This window comes from Amyelois transitella, chromosome W (assembly GCF_032362555.1).
Source record: "Amyelois transitella isolate CPQ chromosome W, ilAmyTran1.1, whole genome shotgun sequence".
Taxonomy (NCBI): Eukaryota; Metazoa; Arthropoda; class Insecta; order Lepidoptera; family Pyralidae; genus Amyelois; species Amyelois transitella.
Window position 1 is genome coordinate 4,842,968 of NC_083536.1, and position 22,507 is coordinate 4,865,474.

Consider the following 22,507-nt stretch of genomic DNA (forward strand, 5'->3'; position numbering starts at 1 on the left):
ACTACCTTATATTAAGATCTTATCTTACAGAGCGCATCTTTCAAGTTAAGGAACAAGAAGCGACCTCCGGTTTTTATGAGATACAGGCCGGTGTTCCACAGGGCTCGGTCCTGGGACCAGCACTATATACAATCTTTACTAGTGATTTACATGAGACAAAGGACACCACAATAGCTACTTTTGCTGACGACACCGCTATTTTAGCAAGTAACAAAGATCCGTCCATGGCGACACAAGTACTTCAAAAAGGCTTAGATGAGACAACAATTTAGTTGCAAAAGTGGCGCATTAAAGCTAGTGCTTCGAAGTCTTCCCATGTCACCTTCACACTACGAAAAGGCAACTGTCCTCAGGTGAAACTGGAAAATATTTTACTCCCACAACACAACAGTGTACGGTATCTGGGACTGCACCTAGACAGACGACTGACATGGAAAGATCATATAAAAAAAGAGGGATGCAGTAAACATTCGCTATGGAAGTTTCCACTGGCTGTTGGGGCGAAATAGCAAGCTATCAGTAGACAACAAACTCCTAGTGTATAAAACAATTCTCAAACCAATCTGGACTTATGTACTACAACTGTGGGGTAGTGCTTCTGACTCCAATATCTCATGTCTGCAAAGAGTGCAAAATAAAATACTCAGAAACATCAGTGGCGTGCCCTGGTATGTTACGAACGCAGATATCCATGAACACCTGGAAATTACTACAATAAAGGAAGAACTCCTAAATGTCGGCCTGAGGTACCGGAAGAGGCTCGTAAAGCACCCAAACATACTTGCACAGCAACTCACAAACCGCAGCTATACAAAGCGATTAAAGAGGAAAGACATCCTATAAATCGGAATGAGTAGATATCCTCACTGGGGGATACACTCTAATGTCAAGAGCTTAAAACACATTTGCTAAAAGTGGATGCACTGATCGCAAATATATACATATATAAAAAAAAATCATTACACTAGATGATAAAGCTTGCAAAATGATGTTTAACCGTACTATCAAATCAACGTCTACTCCTGTGATTTCGGCAGAACATGATGCATTGTGAAAAAATCTTCTGGCTGTATTTCCGTCATTGCTGTTTTCCGTTCCCTGACGTGGTTTAACAATGTTCAATCCCAGCTCTTCGCGAAATCGCTTTTGAACTTGAATTTTCTTTTCCTGCTTCATTTTTTTTTTCTTCACTTGTGGCGGACCACAGAAAGAAAGATAGATTATTATACATGTAATATCATTTCCATGCAACGATTCCAGGCATGTAAAGTGGATAGTCCGTATTGATAGGCATTTTTATGTTCAATCTTGGCTTTTACTTCAAACCTGATTTTTCGGTTTTGTTTCTTTTAAATATATTGATAGTGCCGCAATTGTTTTTCCGCCTTCTATGTAAGATATAATTAGCTCTCGTCTAGAACATTTAAAAGTAGACATCCATACATACATATAATAAAACTGTAACTGAACTTTGTCTGTACATTGAAGACATTTAAGAAAAAAAATTATAAGGGGTCTTTTTAGGGTCAGTAGTAGCCAAAACAATTTTTTTTAGAATTTTTGTCTGTCTGTCTGTCTGTCCGTCTGTCTGTCTGTATGTTTGTACGCGCATCACGCAAAATCTACCGAACGGATCTGAACGAAATTCGGCACAGATATAGTTAGTAACCTGGATTAGAATATAGGCTACTTTTTATTCCATATTCCATACTTCCATATATACATATAATAAAACTGTAAATGAACTTTGTCTGTACATTGAAGATATTTAAGAAAAAAATTTAAAAGGGGTCTTTTAGGGTCAGTAGTAGCCAAAACAAATTTTTTTAGAATTTTTGTCTGTCTGTCTGTCTGTCCGCCTGTCTGTCTGTATGTTTGTACGCGCATCACGCAAAATCTACCGAACGGATCTGAACGAAATTCGGCACAGATATAGTTAGTAACCTGGATTAGAATATAGGCTACTTTTTATCCTGAAATTCTATCCCAAGGGGATGAAATAGGGGGTGCAAGTTTGTATGGAATTTCGTCATTTTTGAATCGATATAAAAAGCTATAAATAATTATATATGTAATATGTATGGATAATGATTAAAAAAAATTATAAAAAAATAGCATTTTATTTATTTAATTCAATTTGCTTTGTTTATTTAGTTCCCGTGGTTTAGATATTTATTTTTTGACCACCCGATACGAGATGGCGCCTCATGAGAATTTAAGAAATAACACGATTGTAGCCGCTGGCAAATTTTTTAATTAATTAAAAATTCTTATGGAGATAATGTAACTGTATCTGATGAAAGAGTTATCAATCATTGCCTTTGTTCGCTTCAAGATGTTGTCTTATCAATTGATGGCCATTCTTTGAGTCACTACGGTCTTCCGGAACCACAGGAAACCTCTGACAATCCACAAGTGAGTCGCAAATATTCAGCAGATACAAGTTATGACGCTGTTGCAATGGCTGAGATCGTAAATAATGGTATTGGGATGATTTCCGATGAGCAAAAGTCTGTGTTTGACAACGTATTGAGAAGTGTTAACGAAGAGCAGGGTGAAACATTTTTCCTTGACGCGCCTGGTGGTACAGGCAAAACCTTTTTGACTCGCTTATTACTGGCTGAGGTCAGAAGGCAAGGAAAGATAGCGTTAGCTGTTGCGTCTTCGGGGATAGCTGCCACCTTATTACCTAGAGGGAAAAAATCGCACACTATGTTCAAGATCCCTTTGGACCTGGATATAAATGAGACTCCAGTTTGTGCAGTGCAGTGTCGCGGAACAGCGACAAAGCAAAAATACTAGCAGAATGTAGCCTAATCGTTTGGGACGAATGCACCATGGCTCATAAAAAAGCAGTGGAAGCAGTCGACCGTACGCTTAAAAATATCCGGCGAAACAATCACATTATGAGAGGTACCACTGTATTATTTTGTGGTGATTTCCACCAGACTCTACCCGTCATAAGCCGAGGTACTAGAGCTGATGAAGTAAGCGCATGTCTCAAACGTTCCATACTCTGGCCTCAGGTTAGGAAATTAAGTCTAACACGTAATATGGGAGAATATGGGTGGTAATCCTCGAGCGCAAGAATTCTCAGATGTGTTATTAAAAATCGGTTATGGTACGTTGCCTGAATCGAACGGATTGGTGACTCTGCCATTTGTTATTCATTTCGTTTATATCTCAAACCTATCCATCCATATCCATACATATAATAAAACTGTAACTGAACTTTGTCTGTACATTGAAGAAATTTAAGAAAAAAAATTATAAGGGGTCTTTTTAGGGTCAGTAGTAGCCAAAACAATTTTTTTTAGAATTTTTGTCTGTCTGTCTGTCTGTCCGTCTGTCTGTCTGTATGTTTGTACGCGCATCACGCAAAATCTACCGAACGGATCTGAACGAAATTCGGCACAGATATAGTTAGTAACCTGGATTAGAATATAGGCTACTTTTTATTCCATACTAGCTTTTGCCCGCGGCTTCGCCTGCGTTAATTTCGCTTCCATAAAAAGATTGCTTAAATAAAGAGCCTTGCATTGACATAAACTAATATTATGCAAAAAAAAAATAGATGTACCTACGTGAGTGCGTGTTTGAGGATGCTATTCAATCACGCAAATTCTACTGGATGGATTTTGATGAAACTTACGTACCCGGGAAGAATAATGCCTGGAATAGAACATAGTTTATTTTTCCTACAAAAGCTAAGTCCCGGGGCGGAGGTGTTAAAAAACTAATAAATTCTACAGACAAAAAAAGGAAATTAATTCCAATTTAATTCTTAAAGCCAAACAGCTAAACGTGGCCTGTTAGTCTTTACAAGACTGTTGGCTCTGTCTACCCCGCAAGGGATATAGACGTGATTATATGTACTATGTACTACAATATCTAATACAAGAAGAACAGCATCCGATGACCTCTCCCTTAATCACCTCTTATAATGCCCGCAGGCAGATATTGGGTGGTGTTATTCTACTCTGTCAGCACCACACGATTCCTGATATAAAATACTAGCTTTTGCCCGCGGCTTCGCCTGCGTTAATTTCGCTTTCATAAAAAGATTGCTTAGATAAAGAGCCTTACATTGACATAAACTAATATTATGCAAAAAAATAGATGTACCGACGTGAGTGCGTGTTTGAGGATGCTATTCAATCACGCAAATTCTACTGGAAGGATTTTGATGAAACTTACGTACACGGGAAGAAAAAAAAAGTCAAAAAACGCAGCTGTTAAAAAACGAATAAATTCTAAAGACAAAAAAGGAAATTACAATAATGGAAAGTTAAAGTATCTCTTTGTATACAACATTTGCTGTCTTGCCCATTGGAGACATCACAAATAAACTGTCACAGCTAGTGACCCGCGAGCAAGCGACGTAGAACTGTCCGTGTGAGAAGCAATTCGTCCTGAGGTCGACTCCGGCTGCTCCAAGCGTTTGATCTTGCGATTTGTTAATTGTCATCGCGAAACATAAAGCCACTGGAAACTGCACACGCTTAAATTGAAATGGAAAGTTGTTGGGAATGAGGGGAATGCGCAGTATAAAAACAATTTCACCAGCTGCACAACCAGTAAGTATTTCAGCTTCTATAATATTGTTCTGAAGCGACATCACTTTAAGACGAATCTCATTACAAAGTTTCGGCGGGGTTAAGTTGCGTAGCAACGTAATTGGAATGCCTACTTTTAGTGCAATTGTATACGCGGGCAGTCCAGATGCCGAAAGTGAATAAAGGAACTCTTCCGGATAAGTTGTAGCATCGGTACTATCTAAAACTGTATTTATGGATTGATATACCACCTCTCTCCCATCAATTTTTTCCAAAATACTTAAATTAATAGCAGCTGCTTGCTCATTTTTGGGTGTTAGGATTGCTCGCTCGCATATCCAAGAATCCTCGTGATGAATTATTTGAGATATAAACGAAATGAATAAGTTCCTCCACCGAAGTAACTACTTGACAGAGGTTCTCTGGCAGAGTCACCAATCCGTTCGATTCAGGCATCGTACCATAACCGATTTTTAATAACACATCTGAGAATTCTTGCGCTCGAGGATTACCACCCATATTCTCCCATATTACGTGTTAGACTTAATTTCCTAACCTGAGGCCAGAGTATGGAACGTTTGAGACATGCGCTTACTTCATCAGCTCTAGTACCTCGGCTTATGACGGGTAGAGTCTGGTGGAAATCACCACAAAATAATACAGTGGTACCTCTCATAATGTGATTGTTTCGCCGGATATTTTTAAGCGTACGGTCGACTGCTTCCACTGCTTTTTTATGAGCCATGGTGCATTCGTCCCAAACGATTAGGCTACATTCTGCTAGTATTTTTGCTTTGTCGCTGTTCCGCGACACTGCACTGCACAAACTGGAGTCTCATTTATATTCAGGTCCAAAGGGATCTTGAACATAGTGTGCGCTGTTTTCCCTCTAGGTAATAAGGTGGCAGCTATCCCCGAAGACGCAACAGCTAACGCTATCTTTCCTTGCCCTCTGACCTCAGCCAGTAATAAGAGAGTCAAAAAGGTTTTGCCTGTACCACCAGGCGCGTCAAGGAAAAATGTTTCACCCTGCTCTTCGTTAACACTTCTCAATACGTTGTTAAACACAGACTTTTGCTCATCGGAAATCATCCCAATACCATTATTTACGATCTCAGCCATTGCAACAGCGTCATAACTTGTATCTGCTGAATATTTGCGACTCACTTGTGGATTGTCAGAGGTTTCCTGTGGTTCCGGAAGACCGTAGTGACTCAAAGAATGGCCATCAATTGATAAGACAACATCTTGAAGCGAACAAAGGCAATGATTGATAACTCTTTCATCAGATACAGTTACATTATCTCCATAAGAATTTTTAATTAATTAAAAAATTTGCCAGCGGCTACAAGCGTGTTATTTCTTAAATTCTCATGAGGCGCCATCTCGTATCGGGTGGTCAAAAAATAAATATCTAAACCACGAGAACTAAATAAACAAAGCAAATTGAATTTTTTGAATTAAATAAATAAAATGCTATTTTTTTATAATTTTTTTTAATCATTATCTATATATATAAAACTCTTCCGTTACTGAGTGACTGACTGACAGACAACGCACAGTCGAAACTACTGGTCGTAGACAGCTGAAATTTGGAATGTAGGTTCCTTGGGATATGTAGGGGAGCACTAAGAAAGGATTTTTGGAAATTCAACCCCCAAGGGGGGGAAAAGGGGTAAAAACGTTTCTATGAAAAATCTTATTCCTTGGGTTTATAAACTTGAAACTAGGCATGAACACTTACATAGGCAAGTAAATATGTTTACTTGCCTACATTCCAAATTTCAGCTGTCTACGACCAGTAGTTTCGACTGTGCGTTGTCTGTCAGTCAGTCACTCAGTAACGGAAGAGTTTTATATATATAGATAGATTGATTGTAAAGTTGACGTTGTTGAAGAAAATGCTGCAGTGCAGTTTGTTACCGCTTCTTCTGCACTGACGCCTTGGAAGCGGCAGTAAACTTAGTTTTTAAGTAATTTATTTGACGTCAACCAATGTTGTTAAACCATACGACAATTATTAAGCGATATATAGTATCCTATAATAATGAATAAAAATTTTGAATTTGAATTTGAAATTGAATTCAACCACGCGTTCGACGCTGTTTTGTCGACGTTAGGGTTGGTGAGGTCGTGACGGTGTCTCCCGTGTAGGGATTTTTGCTGCCATGTCTCAATCTTTTCTTGCGGGGTAGTAATATTTTCGTCAGGTTGCTTGGATGAATCTCGAAGATTAAGGGGTGTGTATTTATCGTTTGCTTGAACTATGGCTTTGTGTAATGGTGAAATTTGAGAATAAAAGAATGAACGGAGTGTGGTTATTTGTTTGTTGTGCAAGTTTTGTATATCTATAATACCGCGGCCTCCTTCCTGCCTGGGGAGTGTTAGGCGTTGGATGCATGATTTCGGGTGATGTTTTCTGTATTTCGTTTATTGAGTATTAATTGTACGTTGGTGCTTTTTTAAATCAGATTGTGACCAGTGAATAATCTCGTATCGGGTGGTCAAAAAATAAATATCTAAACCACGGGAACTAAATAAACAAAGCAAATTGAATTAAATAAATAAAATGCTATTTTTTTATAATTTTTTTTAATCATTATCCATACATATAATAATTAATTATTTATAGCTTTTTATATCGATTCAAATTCAAAAAAATTCAAATGACGAAGTTCCATACAAACTTGCACCCCCTATTTCATCCCCTTGGGATAGAATTTCAGGATAAAAAGTAGCCTATATTCTAATCCAGGTTACTAACTATATCTGTGCCGAATTTCGTTCAGATCCGTTCGGTAGATTTTGCGTGATGCGCGTACAAACATACAGACAGACAGACGGACAGACAGACAGATAGACAAAAATTCTAAAAAAAATTGTTTTGGCTTCTACTGACCCTAAAAAGACACCTTATAATTTTTTTTCTTAAATATCTTCAATGTACAGACAAAGTTCAGTTACAGTTTTATTATATGTATGGATTTGGGAAAAGGAGTGAGAGTGGGACAGGAATAGGATTGAGTGCGTGCGTGAAAGAGTGCGTGTATGTAGTGTTTCGTTTATAAAAAATATATTCAAAAAAAATAATTGGCGAAGACACTATCCATCAACCATGGAGCAGGAAAATGCCTAACCTTAACAAGTTGAATACGAGCGTGTTTGTTGTAAATCCCTATAACTAGGTCATTAAATTTATTGACTTGATCATTGACGGAGTCGGTTTCAAACACTGAATCCCAATTACTTTCCATGGCATCTTGACGCAACATATCAAAGTTAATGGCATTAAAATTACGCTGCAGAAGAATTTTGGATTTTGGTTTCGGAAGTTTAATTTTGAAAGAAAGATATATGTCTTGGTAGGAGAATATATCCGCATTGCATTGACCATGTTGGATACAAGATCAGGAGAGGACACAAGAATGAGATCGAGAAGAGAAGGAACGCGACCGGGAAAATGATGCGTAGGAAGGAGTGGAAATATGGTCAAATTACAAGCATCAGTAATTGATGATAAGGAATTTGCACGGTTATTACGCTTGACTAAGCATGTGTTAAAGTCACCCAATATAATTGTGTGAATATAGGAGGGCATGATGTTTTCTAAGATAAAGGCTTGAGAAATAATTAATATTTGAAGAAGAACTATAGAAAACACAAAGAAGAACAAGAGTGTGTGAAAAAGTGATTTCAACAAAGAGATACTCGGCTTCAAGGGAGGAGTCAGTAACTTGAGATGCACGAATAATATTAAAAGGGGGTATAAGATCTTAAGTAGATGGTAACACCACCACCACCCTTATCAGGGCGATCATTGCGAATGAGTTGAAATCCCGGTAAGTAGTAAGAGGTGGAAGAATGACAAGATTTAAACCAAGATTCAGAAACTAATATGGCATGTACATGTTTACTGTCAAAACAGGTCAATAGATCAGGATAATGACCTGGCATGCTTTGTGCGTTAATATGAATTACGTTAAAGTTTTTAGGGACATCAGAAAAATACCCATCAATAGTCTCGTTAAGTGGAAGAGGGAAAGAATTAATACTATCATTTGTACTACACATCATAATTATTTCTATATATACCTATGAAATAATAATAAAGTGATAAGTATGATCCATCCATACATATAATAAAACTGTAACTGAACTTTGTCTGTACATTGAAGATATTTAAGAAAAAAATTTATAAGGGGTCTTTTTAGGGTCAGTAGAAGCCAAAACAATTTTTTTTAGAATTTTTGTCTGTCTGTCTGTCTGTCTGGCTGTCTGTCTGTCCGTCTGTCTGTCTATATGTTTGTACGCGCATCACGCAAAATCTACCGAACGGATCTGAACGAAATTCGGCACAGATATAGTTAGTAACCTGGATTAGAATATAGGCTACTTTTATCCTGAAATTCTATCCCAAGGGAATGAATTAGGGGGTGTAAGTTTGTATGGAACTTCGTCATTTTTGAATCGATATAAAAAGCTATAAATAATTAATTATCATATTTATTATGATTGAAAAAATAACATTTTATTGATTAAATTAATTATGCTTTGTTTATTTATTTAGTTCCCGTGGTTTAGATATTTATTTTTTACCCACCCGATACGAGATGGCGCCTCATGAGAATTTAAGAAATAACACAATTGTAGCCGCTGGCAAATTTTTTTATTAATTATATAATTAAAACTTCTTTTATTCATTGATTTAGTTTCGCCAGCACTTACCGTTTCACCACATCTTTGAGAAGATTTTTTTTTATGTAGGTAGTTTGACGCGCCCCGCATCGGCGACGGTTGCCATGCTCCTCAAGATTAGCAGGAATAACACACATGTAGTAACGCCGGTACTTACCATTTCACCATTGATTTTGTTCCCGTGGTTTAGATATTTATTTTTTGACCATCCGATATGAGATGGCGCCACGAGAATTTAAGAAATAACGCGATTGTAGCCGCTGGCAAAATTAGATAGTACCGATGCTTGCAGCATCGGTACTTATTCGGTAGAGTTCCTTAATTCACTTTCGGCATCTGGACTGCCCGCGCATACAATTGCTCTAAAAGTAGACATTCCATTTTGTAATGGGACTGCCTTAAAGTGGTGTCGCTTCATAACATTATAATAGAAGCTAAAATTCTTACTGGTTGTGCAGCTGGTGAAATTGTTTTTATACCGCGCATTCCCCTCATTCCCAACAACTTTCCATTTCAAATTAAGCGTGTACAGTTTCCAATGGCTATATGTTTCGCGATGACAATTAACAAATCGCAAGGTCAAACACTTGGAGCAGCCGGAGTCGACCTCAGGACGATTTGCTTCTCACACGGACAGCTCTACGTCGCTTGCTCGCGGATCACCAGCTGTGACAGTTAATTTGTGATGTCTCCAATGGGCAAGACAGCAAATGTTGTATACAAAGAGATACTTTAACTTTCCATTATTGTAATTTCCTTTTTTGTCTTTAGAATTTATTCGTTTTTTAACAGCTGCGTTTTTTGACTTTTTTTTTCTTCCCGTGTACGTAAGTTTTATCAAAATCCATCCAGTAGAATTTGCGTGATTGAATAGCATCCTCAAACACGCACTCACGTCGGTACATCTATTTTTTTGCATAATATTAGTTTATGTCAATGTAAGGCTCTTTATCTAAGCAATCTTTTTATGAAAGCGAAATTAACGCAGGCGAAGCCGCGGGCAAAAGCTAGTAAATTTATAAAATAAATCCGTGAAAATAAATATGGCGGCGATGTCGATAAATAATTTGACGCAAATTCGTAACAAAAAAATATCAAATTATCTCGAAAAATACAATTGAACGAATAGTTGTTATGCGTAATATATATTCTATTGTGAATATATAAGATAATAAATTATTATATATAAGGGAACCATATGAGTTGATGAGTTTTTAAGCGAATGAAAGTGTAACGTAATGTAGGTAGTTAAGTATGTAGTAATGAGATGCGTTGCGTGGTGCGTTGGAATTAAGTAAAATATACGATATTAATAGCGTGTGAGAAGTATTGCGTTGAAGAAGACTAATGTGAGGATAGCAGATAGGGATACGGCTCGTGAGGAACACTTGGTCTCGCGGAAGGATATGGACAAGGATTACCTTTGATCCGTAACTCGAGCTCTCGTCCAGCGCCGGTATCTTCCACGATCCAAAGGGTAGTTTTTGGGAAACACAAATCACTGCACTTCACAAATTAACCCCGGGGTGCGTAGTTAATAAAGTTTTAGCGTCTTTGATGAATTTTGCGAATATTCACAACCGATGCAGAGAGCGGTGCAGTTGCGCGCGGAGAGACGAATGGAACGTTTTTTTTAAAATTATTTTGACATTTGTGAAAGGAGTGAGAGTGGGACAGGAATAGGATTGAGTGCGTGCGTGAAAGAGTGCGTGTATGTAGTGTTGCGTTTATAAAAAATATATTAAAAAATAAATAATTGGCGAAGACAAGATATAAAATGTCATGGTAGGAGAAAATATCCGCATTGCATTGACCATGTTTGGATACAAGATCAGGAGAGAACACAAGAATGAGATCGAGAAGAGAAGGAACGCGACCGGGAAAATGATGCGTAGGAAAGGAGTGGAAGAATGGTCAAATTACAAGCATCAGTAATAGATGATAAGGAATTTGCACACCTTTGACTAAGCATGTGTTGAAGTCACCCAGTATAATTGTGTGCATATTGGAGGGCATGATGTCTTCTAGAAATAGGGAAGGTAGTTTCAAGGCTTGAGAAATAATTAATATTTGAAGAAGAACTATAGAAAACACCAAGAAGAATAGGAGTGTGTGAAAGAGTGATTTCAACAAAGAGATATTCGACTTCAAGAGAGGAGTCAGTAACTTGAGACGCACGAATAATATTAAAAGGGATATAAGATCTTAAGTAGATGGCAACACCACCACCACCCTTATCAGGGCGATCATTGCGAATGAGTTGGAATCCCGGTAAGGAGTAAGAGGTGGAAGGATGACAAGATTTAAACCAAGATTCAGAAACTAATATGGCATGTACATGTTTGCTGTCAAAACAGGTGAACAGATCAGGATAATGACCTGGTATGCTTTGTGCGTTAATATGAATTACGTTAAAGTTTTTAGGCAAATCAGAAAAATACCCATCAATAGTCTCGTTAAGTGGAAGAGGGATAGAATTAATACTATCATTTGTACTACACATAATAAATTATTTGTATATATACCTATATATATGAAAATAAAATAATAATAAGGTGCTTTATATAATATATAGTTATTTGCTAAATGAGCAATAACCAATTTTGAGCCACCCGCCAGCAGACTAGTCTTAGAGAAGAAAGAACACAATTAATAAATGAGACAAAATATCATAAGTAACATCTCGAACAGATGTTATTTAAAAAAAAAAAGAAAAATAAAAGAGTTACTGTCAATGTCAAGTGACGACAGATGACAGACTCATGACAGTTAGACAAAACAAGCAAAAGCAAACAAATCTGACATAAATTCCAACAACTACCGCATTTCACCTATAAATTATAAAAAGTAAATTAAAAAAGTAAGAAGGTAGTTATTAAACTACTTACAAATCACTTCGTAAAAACGTTACCGATGTTACATTCCGACGGAAACTACTTCTTGACAACGACCCGTTTCGGACGTGACGACGAGCCCCCGACGACCGCCGAAGCTGCAGGCACCACCGCAGGCTTTGTCGCTGGTATTCCACCCGCCGCCGGCACCACTTCTGCAGCAGGCTTCACGCTCAAGACCTCTGTTTGGAAGTAAGCTCGAAGCCTGTTGATATCCTCAATTGTGCAAACGCGATGTCTGGAACCATCATGCCCGATAATCAACACGCAACCATCTCGTGTCCAACATTTATTTACATCAAAGTGTTGACGAGCTGCCATGAATGCCTGGTGCCTGATCTTGGTCAAGTATTCCGAGAGGGCCAATTCAGAGCCTTTAAGTACTGTCTTAGCATGCCAGAATGTATCCTTATCTACACTAATATTATAAAGAGGAAAACTTTGTTTGTTTGGTTGTAATGAATAGGCTCAAAAACTACTGGACCGATTTTAAAAATTCTTTCACCATTCGAAAGCTACATTATCCACAAGTAACATAGACTATATTTTATTTTGGAAAAAAATAGGGTTCCGTAATATATTTGGATTTTTCGGACACAAACTGAAAAAAATCAACCAAAAAGTTACTTATTTTGCGTACGCTGCCTAAACTACAAAAGATAGAACCATAAAGTGTTTTAATTAATTGTAGATCTTATAAATATCTACAAAAAAGTCCGCGACACACTATACCTATCCATGTCGAGTGAGGCACAACAACCACATTTTTATTTAAAAATCTTGAATTTTTTTTTGTCTTCATTTAAACGTATTTTTTTTAATCATGCTATTAATCCTTATCAAAATAAATAATTTCATCAATAAGTACAGTTTATGTAGATAATATTTGGTCTTTGAATGATTAAAATTGGACGTTTAGTTTTGAAGTTGTGGTGAAATTATATTACGATTTCTGCTGCACGGCCCGGGACTGCAGGCAGAAGTGACACTTTTGCCGGGAGCAAGACTTAGCCGCTTTGCGGGCGGTCCTTTAGTTAGTTCTAATAGAGATATATTTAGTACCTATCGGCTGTGCATCCGTGCGAAGCCGGGGCGCGTCGTATGAAATATATGGATAAATTAATAATAAAATCCATACATATAATAAAACTGTAACTGAACATTGTCTGTACATTGAAGATATTTAAGAAAAAATATTGTAAGGGGTCTTTTTAGGGTCAATAGAAGCCAAAACAATTTTTTTTGAATTTTTGTCTGTCTGTCTGTCTGTCTGTGTGTTTGTACGCGCATCACGCAAAATCTACCGAACGGATCTGAACGAAATTCGGCACAGATATAGTTAGTAACCTGGATTAGAATATAGGCTACTTTTATCCTGAAATTCTATCCCAAGGGAATGAAATAGGGGGTGCAAGTTTGTATGGAACTTCGTCATTTTTGAATCGATATAAAAAGCTATAAATAATTAATTATCATATTTATTATGATTGAAAAAATAGCATTTTATTGATTAAATTAATTATGCTTTGTTTATTTATTTAGTTCCCGTGGTTTAGATATTTATTTTTTGCCCACCCGATACGAGATGGCGCCTCATGAGAATTTAAGAAATAACACAATTGTAGCCGCTGGCAAATTTTTTAATTAATTATATAATTAAAACTTCTTTTATTCATTGATTTAGTTTCGCCAGCACTTACCGTTTCACCACATCTTTGAGAAGAATTTTTTTTTATGTAGGTAGTTTGACGCGCCCCGCATCGGCGACGGTTGCCATGCTCCTCAAGATTAGCAGGAATAACACACATGTAGTAACGCCAGTACTTACCATTTCACCATTGATTTAGTTCCCGTGGTTTAGATATTTATTTTTTGACCATCCGATACGAGATGGCGCCACGAGAATTTAAGAAATAACGCGATTGTAGCCGCTGGCAAAATTAGATAGTAATTGCTCTAAAAGTAGACATTCCATTTTGTAATGGGACTGCCTTAAAGTGGTGTCGCTTCATAACATTATAATAGAAGCTAAAATTCTTACTGGTTGTGCAGCTGGTGAAATTGTTTTTATACCGCGCATTCCCCTCATTCCCAACAACTTTCCATTTCAAATTAAGCGTGTACAGTTTCCAATGGCTATATGTTTCGCGATGACAATTAACAAATCGCAAGGTTAAACACTTGGAGCAGCCGGAGTCGACCTCAGGACGATTTGCTTCTCACACGGACAGCTCTACGTCGCTTGCTCGCGGGTCACCAGCTGTGACAGTTAATTTGTGATGTCTCCAATGGGCAAGACAGCAAATGTTGTATACAAAGAGATACTTTAACTTTCCATTATTATAATTTCCTTTTTTGTCTTTAGAATTTATTCGTTTTTTAACAGCTACCTTTACAGCATCTACCGCGCACCGCGCTCAATCAGTTGACATCTGTTTAGCTTCCCTCGGTGATTTTTAATCGTAATACCTTGTATAAAGCTATTGTTTGGCATCGATTTGTATATCAGTAAATAGAAGAGTAATTGGGCTCCACGCTGGTGTCTCAGTGTGCAGTGAAGGATATTGCAATTGTGAGTAACAACAACAATTCATTTTAAAATATTTGCGGGCACTCATCAACGCACCGCGGTACCGGCCGTCGTCGAGCGGTGACTCGGTGACTCACTTTCGCCTCAAGGACACGCTCGCGTGCATCGCATCTTACGCTTACCTATTTAGCTTGAACCGCCCGATATTTATCAATATCTAATATTAGGGAGTATGGCAAATGCAAATAAAAAAATATGCGCTGGTTGTCGCAATGTCATTTCCACAAGACAATACCTAGTTTGTTCACATTGTGACCTAACTTACGATTTGGAATGTGCTAATGTCCCGGAAAAGCGATTTTTTATTATGACGTCGGACCATAAAAATCAATGGAAATGTCCAGAGTGTTGTAGTAAACAACCGAAGAATAATAACTCAAATACGCCGGTGCGATCAGCAGCATCAGACATCGCCACAAAATCATCGGCCAACCCCCCGTCATCCAGTCGTCATGATGATCATGTAAATGTAGCTAAACGCGGGAAGAAAACTGATGATTCAGGCCCTCCGTTGTCGTCCCCTATTTTAACAGAGGATAACTTACGAAATATATTAAAACAAGAATTTTTAACTATAATGCGAACGGAGTTAAGGAGCATTCGCGAAAAAATGGATAATTTTCAAACTGCTGCTGAATTTTTTAATAAACAATATGAGGATCTCAAAGCTGTGGTTGAAGAAAAATCAGTCTTAATTGATAATCTCAAGGAAGAAAATACTGCTCTTAAGTCTTCGGTTGTCAATCTTGCTACGAGATTGGAGTTGGTGGAGCAACAACAACGTGATTGTAATGTTGAGATCAATGGAATTCCCGAAAGTAGAACCGGCAATCATCTCACTGACACAATTATAAGAATTGCTAACACCGTGAAGTTCTCTATGGCGGATACTGATATATTACATGTTACGAGGGTAGCAAAAATGGACAAAACCAGTGCTCGTCCACGCACCGTGATCGCGAAGTTCCAGAGCATTCGTCATCGGGATGGCTTCCTTGCGTCTGTGGCATACTACAACAAAAAGAACCCCAAGGACAAACTGAACACCCGGCACTTGGGCCTTGAGGGAGCGAGCAGTCCGGTCTTCGTATCCGAGCACCTCACACCTGGAAATAAGTCTTTGCACGCACAAGCGCGAAAAGCGGCGAAGGAGGGAAACTATAAATTTGTGTGGGTTCGTAATGGGCGTATATTTGTGAGAAAAGATGAATATTCACAACCTATTCTTGTTAAGTGCGCTACTAGCCTGGCAAAAATTGTGTAACTTTTTTTTTGTTTATTGTGCCACATTGTAAAGTTTGTCACGCCTAATTGTCTAATTAATGGATTTAAGTATTTATTACCAGAATACCGGAGGTCTTAGGACCAAAACCACTGAAGTATATAATAATATAGCAATATGTAATTATAGCGTAATAGTTTTTACGGAAACGTGGTTCAATGACTGTATAAATAATAGGGAGTTTATAAATGATAGATACGTAGTATATCGCAGAGATCGTGATTTCTCTAAGAGTAATAAATTGGATGGCGGTGGAGTTCTAGTGGCAGTTTTAAGGAGTATTAAGTCTGCTCGTATGTACGCATGGGAAAGTGAATGTGAGGACTTGTGGGTTACAGTAGAAACGATTATGAATAACAGGTCAAAAACTATAGCAATATGTGCTGTTTATTTGCCGCCACCAATTAAATTGGATAACATTTCGATATTTTTTGAGAAATCAAGCTTAGTCTGTGAAACTTGTAAAGACGTTATTATCCTGGGTGATTTTAATATGAGGTTCATTGATTGGTCTCTTGTTGAAAAAGATGAGGGCGTTATACCAAGTAGTTTTCGCGCAGAAGGTTATTCCTTATTAAACTTCATATCGGTAAACAATTTGATCCAGGCTAATGGCGTCTGTAACGAGGAGGGGAAAATGCTTGATTTGGTCCTAAGTTCTACCCCAGATGTAAAAGTGTCGAAATCAATTGATCACCTTAGCAATATTGTGCCAAGGCATCCTCCGTTGGTTTTGTGTTTGACGACTCATACATTCAATAATTTGTCGCCTCTTAAACGAGTTGAATTTAAATTTTTCAAAGCAGATTATGCTGGTATAATTCATGACTTGAGCGATATTGATTGGTACACTAAATTGAATAACAAAGATGTGAACGCAAAAGTTTCAGCATTTTATAATATTTTGAGGCATTGCGTTGAAAAATATGTTCCAAAGCGTAAAACAGCGACTAAAAAAGCCCCTCAGTGGATAGATAAAAATTTAAAAAAATTACTAACAGAGAAGGAGAAAATTAGGAATAAATACTCAAAATATAAAAATCCACGAGACAAAATAGAGTATGAGATCCTGAGAGGTAGGTGTCAAAGATTGCAGCAATATAATGCAAAAAAGTACTAATTAAAAATAGAAGAAGAAATAGCTCATAACTCGGGAGCCTTCTGGCGTTTTGTAAATAATAGAAGAAAGGCCGATTCAGGCTTTCCAACTCAAATGAATCTTGATGGTGAAGTGGCAGAAAATGGTCAAGACATAGCGGATTTATTCGCTAAATTATTTAGTACCAACTTTACAGGGAGCTCCAGCGCTTCAGCTCACTTCCCTCCCAAAATGTGTCCAACTTTGTCTGGTATAACCATTACTCCAAGGTGCATCTTACAAAAGATACGTAAGTTAAGTATTCATAAAAGTGCCGGTCCAGATGGTTTCCCCCCCATTTTTGTTAAGAGTTGTGCTGCTGTTCTGAACTTGCCTCTTACTATCATATTCAACTTTTCCTTACAGACAGGGCAGTTTCCAGACGAATGGAAGAAAGCTAGAATAGTACCTATATACAAAAAAGGTGATCGAGGTGATATACGGAACTTTAGGGCAGTCTCCATTCTTTCTATAATTCCGAAGCTGTTCGAATCTCTTGTGGAACCCGTCATATCCATGCATCTTTCTGATCTGATAAGTCGGAATCAGCATGGCTTCATGAGCAAGCGATCAACGGAGACTAACTTAGTTTCGTTGGTTTCTAGACTGGCACGTGAAGTGGACGCAGGATTTCAAGTAGATGCGATATATACGGATTTCACAAGCGCATTTGACAGAGTCAACCATTCATTATTACTAGCGAGACTTGAAGCAAATGGTATTCATGGTTCGCTGCTGAATTGGGTCCGATCATACCTAGAACGAAGATCACAAGTTGTTGCGGTGCTTGGTTATGAATCTAAGATCTATTACGCTGACTCCGGTGTTCCTCAGGGTTCACATCTTGGGCCCATATTATTCTCTTTATTCATAAGCGACTTACCGGAAGTCATTTTGAGCTCGGAGTGTTCAATGTTCGCCGATGATGCAAAAATATATAGGGTAATAAAAAATTCCACTGACGCAGATCTTTTACAAAAAGATATTGATAGATTAACAGCATGGTGTCGTGTGAATGGCATGTCAATAAATACAAATAAATGTCATCATATTACATTTACAAGAAAAAGGAAACCTATTGACTCAGCGTATAAAATAGGATCTGAGGAAGTGCAAAAAGTGAAATTGATCAGGGACCTTGGTGTTTGGCTGGATTCCGAACTCAAGTTTGTTGAGCACATTGACAACATTATAAAAAAATCAGCCCAAATGTTAGGCTTCTTGAAAAGAAATTCGAGGGAGTTTCGTTTGGCTAAAACGAAAATTCTCCTTTTCAACACTTTGGTCAGAAGCAATTTGGAATACTGTAGTTCAGTTTGGAACCCAACATATGCTGTACAATCTCAGCGAATTGAACAAATTCAGAGGGTCTTCACCAGGCACTTGGCATTCGCGGAGCCCAATATTTCTCATCGTGTTCCGTACGACGAGCGGATGAAACATTTTAATATGGTCTCGCTTTGTGATAGAAGAAAAATACACGATGTGATGTTTCTTTATAAACTTCTAAATAACTTTTTGGATTCCGGGGACTTAGTGTCATTAATAGATATAAAAGTTCCGAGTAGACTGCCACGTTATCCTATAACTAAACTGCTGTCTGGTCCGGCATCGAGAACAAATCTGGGCGGCCATGCGCCGGTAAGGCGTATGTGCGATACATATAATTTCTTGGTTCGCAATTCAGAAAATTTGGACATATTTCACGATAGATTGAATGTATTTAAACATAGGATGCTGAAACTGTTGTAAATGTTTTGGAATTATTACTGAAAATTTTATATTTATTACCTACATATGTTACTGATATATGGTGAACGATGTGTATACCTGTAATTGGTGTTTTCACAAGAACAATATGTAAGTGTGTCCCTGTCATTGAATGTAATGTGTAAACACTGTTGGTGTACCAATTAAATAAATAAATAAATAAATAAATAAATAAACAGCTGCGTTTTTTGACTTTTTTTTCTTCCCGTGTACGTAAGTTTCATCAAAATCCATCCAGTAGAATTTGCGTGATTGAATAGCATCCTCAAACACGCACTCACGTCGGTACATCTATTTTTTTGCATAATATTAGTTTATGTCAATGTAAGGCTCTTTATCTAAGCAATCTTTTTATGAAAGCGAAATTAACGCAGGCGAAGCCGCGGGCAAAAGCTAGTAATTAATAAAATAAAATTAAAATATTAATAAAATAATATATTTCATATAAGGATAAATTCTGGCATGCTAGCCTTATATTATAAATGCAAAAGTTTGTAAGGATGTGTGGACGTGTATGTGTGTTTATTACACATAGAAACTACTGGACGGATTATTATGAAATCTGGTAAACGAGTAGAATATGACCTGGACTAACATATAGGGTACTTTGTATTGCAAAATTTTCACGGGAACGAAGCCCCGGGATGCAGCTAGTATCATATTAACATCTGTAACACAGGCGAGCGTTACCATCCCTGAAATCTTTTCACAACCTTTTCATTTTGTTGTCGACTTAGACCCTTCGCTTCGCGAAGCTACCTACTCAAAAATTACGGGAACTAGTCAGTAATTACAATAACAAACTAATCAGAAACTGTACTTCGCATACGGCGCTACTCAAATTGTAAGGTTTCTGTAACTTCTGCTAATTTTTCATTTTCAAAAAAAAAACGTTGAAACTCGAGTATCCAGTAGGACAGCGACTGGCACGACGACGCATTACTCGGGATCAGTTACTAACCGATTGGTGACTAGTTGCGTCGTGTGCGAACCCCAATGAGAAAGTATGGGCGGTGACGCTCAAGGAAGAGTTTTCTAAGAAGCGTCGTTATGCTGTTGATTTCTTTTTCTCTATATAAAATCAATTACTCAAGTATCAAAACGGTTTAGGTCAGGTTATATGGGGTGGCCATATGAAGAGAGGCAGTGCCCTCATTTTTTCCATTCACTTTTTTGCCAAGCTGTAACAATCAAATAATGGGATAATGTGATCGTACCAAATGAAGAAAAGTAAACCCTTTGCTGCGACGTCTTGCAGCTGAGGAGGAACCCTGAATAATACAGTTACCTAGGAGTTACCTAAAGAAAAAGACATAGAACAATCATTCAGTAAAATGTACTGTTTCCGTAGGCAAAGACGAGGGCAACAACTAGTGATAGTATAAGTACCTACTGCCGCCCCGCCACAAGCCGGTTTCAAATGAAATATCTTTCACCTTCAGTGAATGCGGAAAAAATCTCAGTAAGTGTAATTAGTACTAGGGTTGAAAAAAGCAGGAAATTTTCTGTAATTTTCAAATTCCCTCGTATATATACAAGTTAGTATTTATATATTTTTTTTTGAAAGTTTCAAGAAAAATAAGAATGAAATATTGCATGATCCATCCATACATATAATAAAACTGTAACTGAACATTGTCTGTACATTGAAGATATTTAAGAAAAAATATTGTAAGGGGTCTTTTTAGGGTCAATAGAAGCCAAAACATTTTTTTTTTAAATTTTTGTCTGTCTGTCTGTCTGTCTGTCCATCTGTCTGTCTGTATGTTTGTACGCGCATCACGCAAAATCTACCGAACGGATCTGAACGAAATTCGGCACAGATATAGTTAGTAACCTGGAGGCTTAGACAATGTAGTATCGCTTCTTAACGAAACGATGTCGAAGTTCTTTTTCGTCTTAGAGATAACGATAAACATTTCCTAGCCAATGTAACGCAATTGTCGCGATCGTTGTGTCGAACGGATCGTTCGATAAACAAACGAATATTGGCTATGGTAACGAAAATTTAGCTGTCAGTTTCAAATTGGAACAAACAAAGCGGGATTATTCTAAAGTTTAAGTGAGTGTTTACTGTGAGTGTGGTGAGTCGTTTTTAATTGATATTATTAATTCTTGACGCTTTTTAATAATCTTATAGCAAAACTTTGATAGTGTTAAATTATTAGAGTGTTTTTACATAGTTTTTACGTAGATTTCTTCAAAATTAAATAGAATCATTGTGATTGTAACTGTTCAAAATAAATATAGTTATTTTTTTTATTTTTAGTGTTAAAGAATGGATTCTAGGGTAAGGGCAAGTCCCGAACAACTCTCAACTCTACTGGAGTATATGGAAAGGTAGGTAAATCCAAGTTATTTTCCATTTCTTTTAAATTCAATCGTACAAAACTTTGGTACCACTTCAATCTCTAATGTAAACAATGACGCGATAATAACAATGAAGCATTTGTGTATTGAACCGTTGCTTATGTTACAGTCATGGGGACCTGGCTAGGCCTGTAGCAAGGGCACAAGGTCGAGTACGGTCAGACCAATTATGGTCTGATCTTACTAATATATAAAATTCCGTTGGTGGTGGTGTCAACAAAACAACAGACAAGTGGAAAAAAGTAAGTAATGACTAGCAATTCTATTCCAATAGCCGTATTTGAAGAGTCTTTGTGATTATAAGTTCTTTCTATGGAAATTACTCAGATATTTAGTTATATTTAATAATCTTTTCTACATATTACATGCCAAGCAATTTGGATGTGGATCTGGTATAGATAAAGTCACAAGTTACAATCTGCTTTGATGTGCAAATCAAGCACCTAGAATATCATATATTATTATCACATATGTGCAAGAAGAGGTAACAGGGATGTTAGGAATTTTTCGGTCCAGTGGAGTTACCAATTTTCAACTTATGTGGTTGTATGCATACTTATGACTGATAATTCCAAAAAGGTATGGGCCGATTTAAAATCCAAGACTAAGAAAAAAGGTCTGACCTTGCGGCAACATGCCAGAGGGACTGGAGGTGGACCGGCTAGCCAGAAATCCTTGTCGCATTTGGAGGAAAGGGTTCTGGCTATTATCGGCCCAACAGCAGTGGAAGGACAAGACTCTATACAAGAGCTTGGATTTAGTGTATGTATTAACCTTATTTTCCAGTACCTCATGTAACAAAATTATTAGCTAAAAATCAATACTAACTAGGTAAATCTTGTTGAATAAATATTGTACTTGAATATTAGAAATTAAAAATTTTAGCCATTACACATATATAATTAGATAAAACAGTATACTATTTAATTAAGTATCTACATATTCAATAAATATCACCATAATAACTTTTTCAGAGACCTCAATCTTCTGCACCTGCACCCTCTCAATCATCTGCAGTTGTTGCCCAAGAAGATGATCCAGTATATGTGGACTATGGTGGTGGTGTGGTTAAATATTAAAATAAGTAGATAAGTATATTGATAAGTTAAAAGACTGGATACTTATTAAAATTGTTATATTATTATTATTATTTTCTTTTTCATTTGATACTAACTTAAAAAAATATACTTAAGCTTAAATAAAATGAAACTA

The 22,507-nt window shown here is 37.2% G+C and overlaps 1 pseudogene; it reads left to right on the forward strand.

Annotated features, from left to right (window-relative positions):
* Window positions 1–20,774: 20,774 nt before the first annotated feature.
* Window positions 20,775–22,445, forward strand: LOC132904248 (myb-related transcription factor, partner of profilin-like; annotated as a pseudogene).
* The last annotated feature ends 62 nt before the right edge of the window (window positions 22,446–22,507 follow it).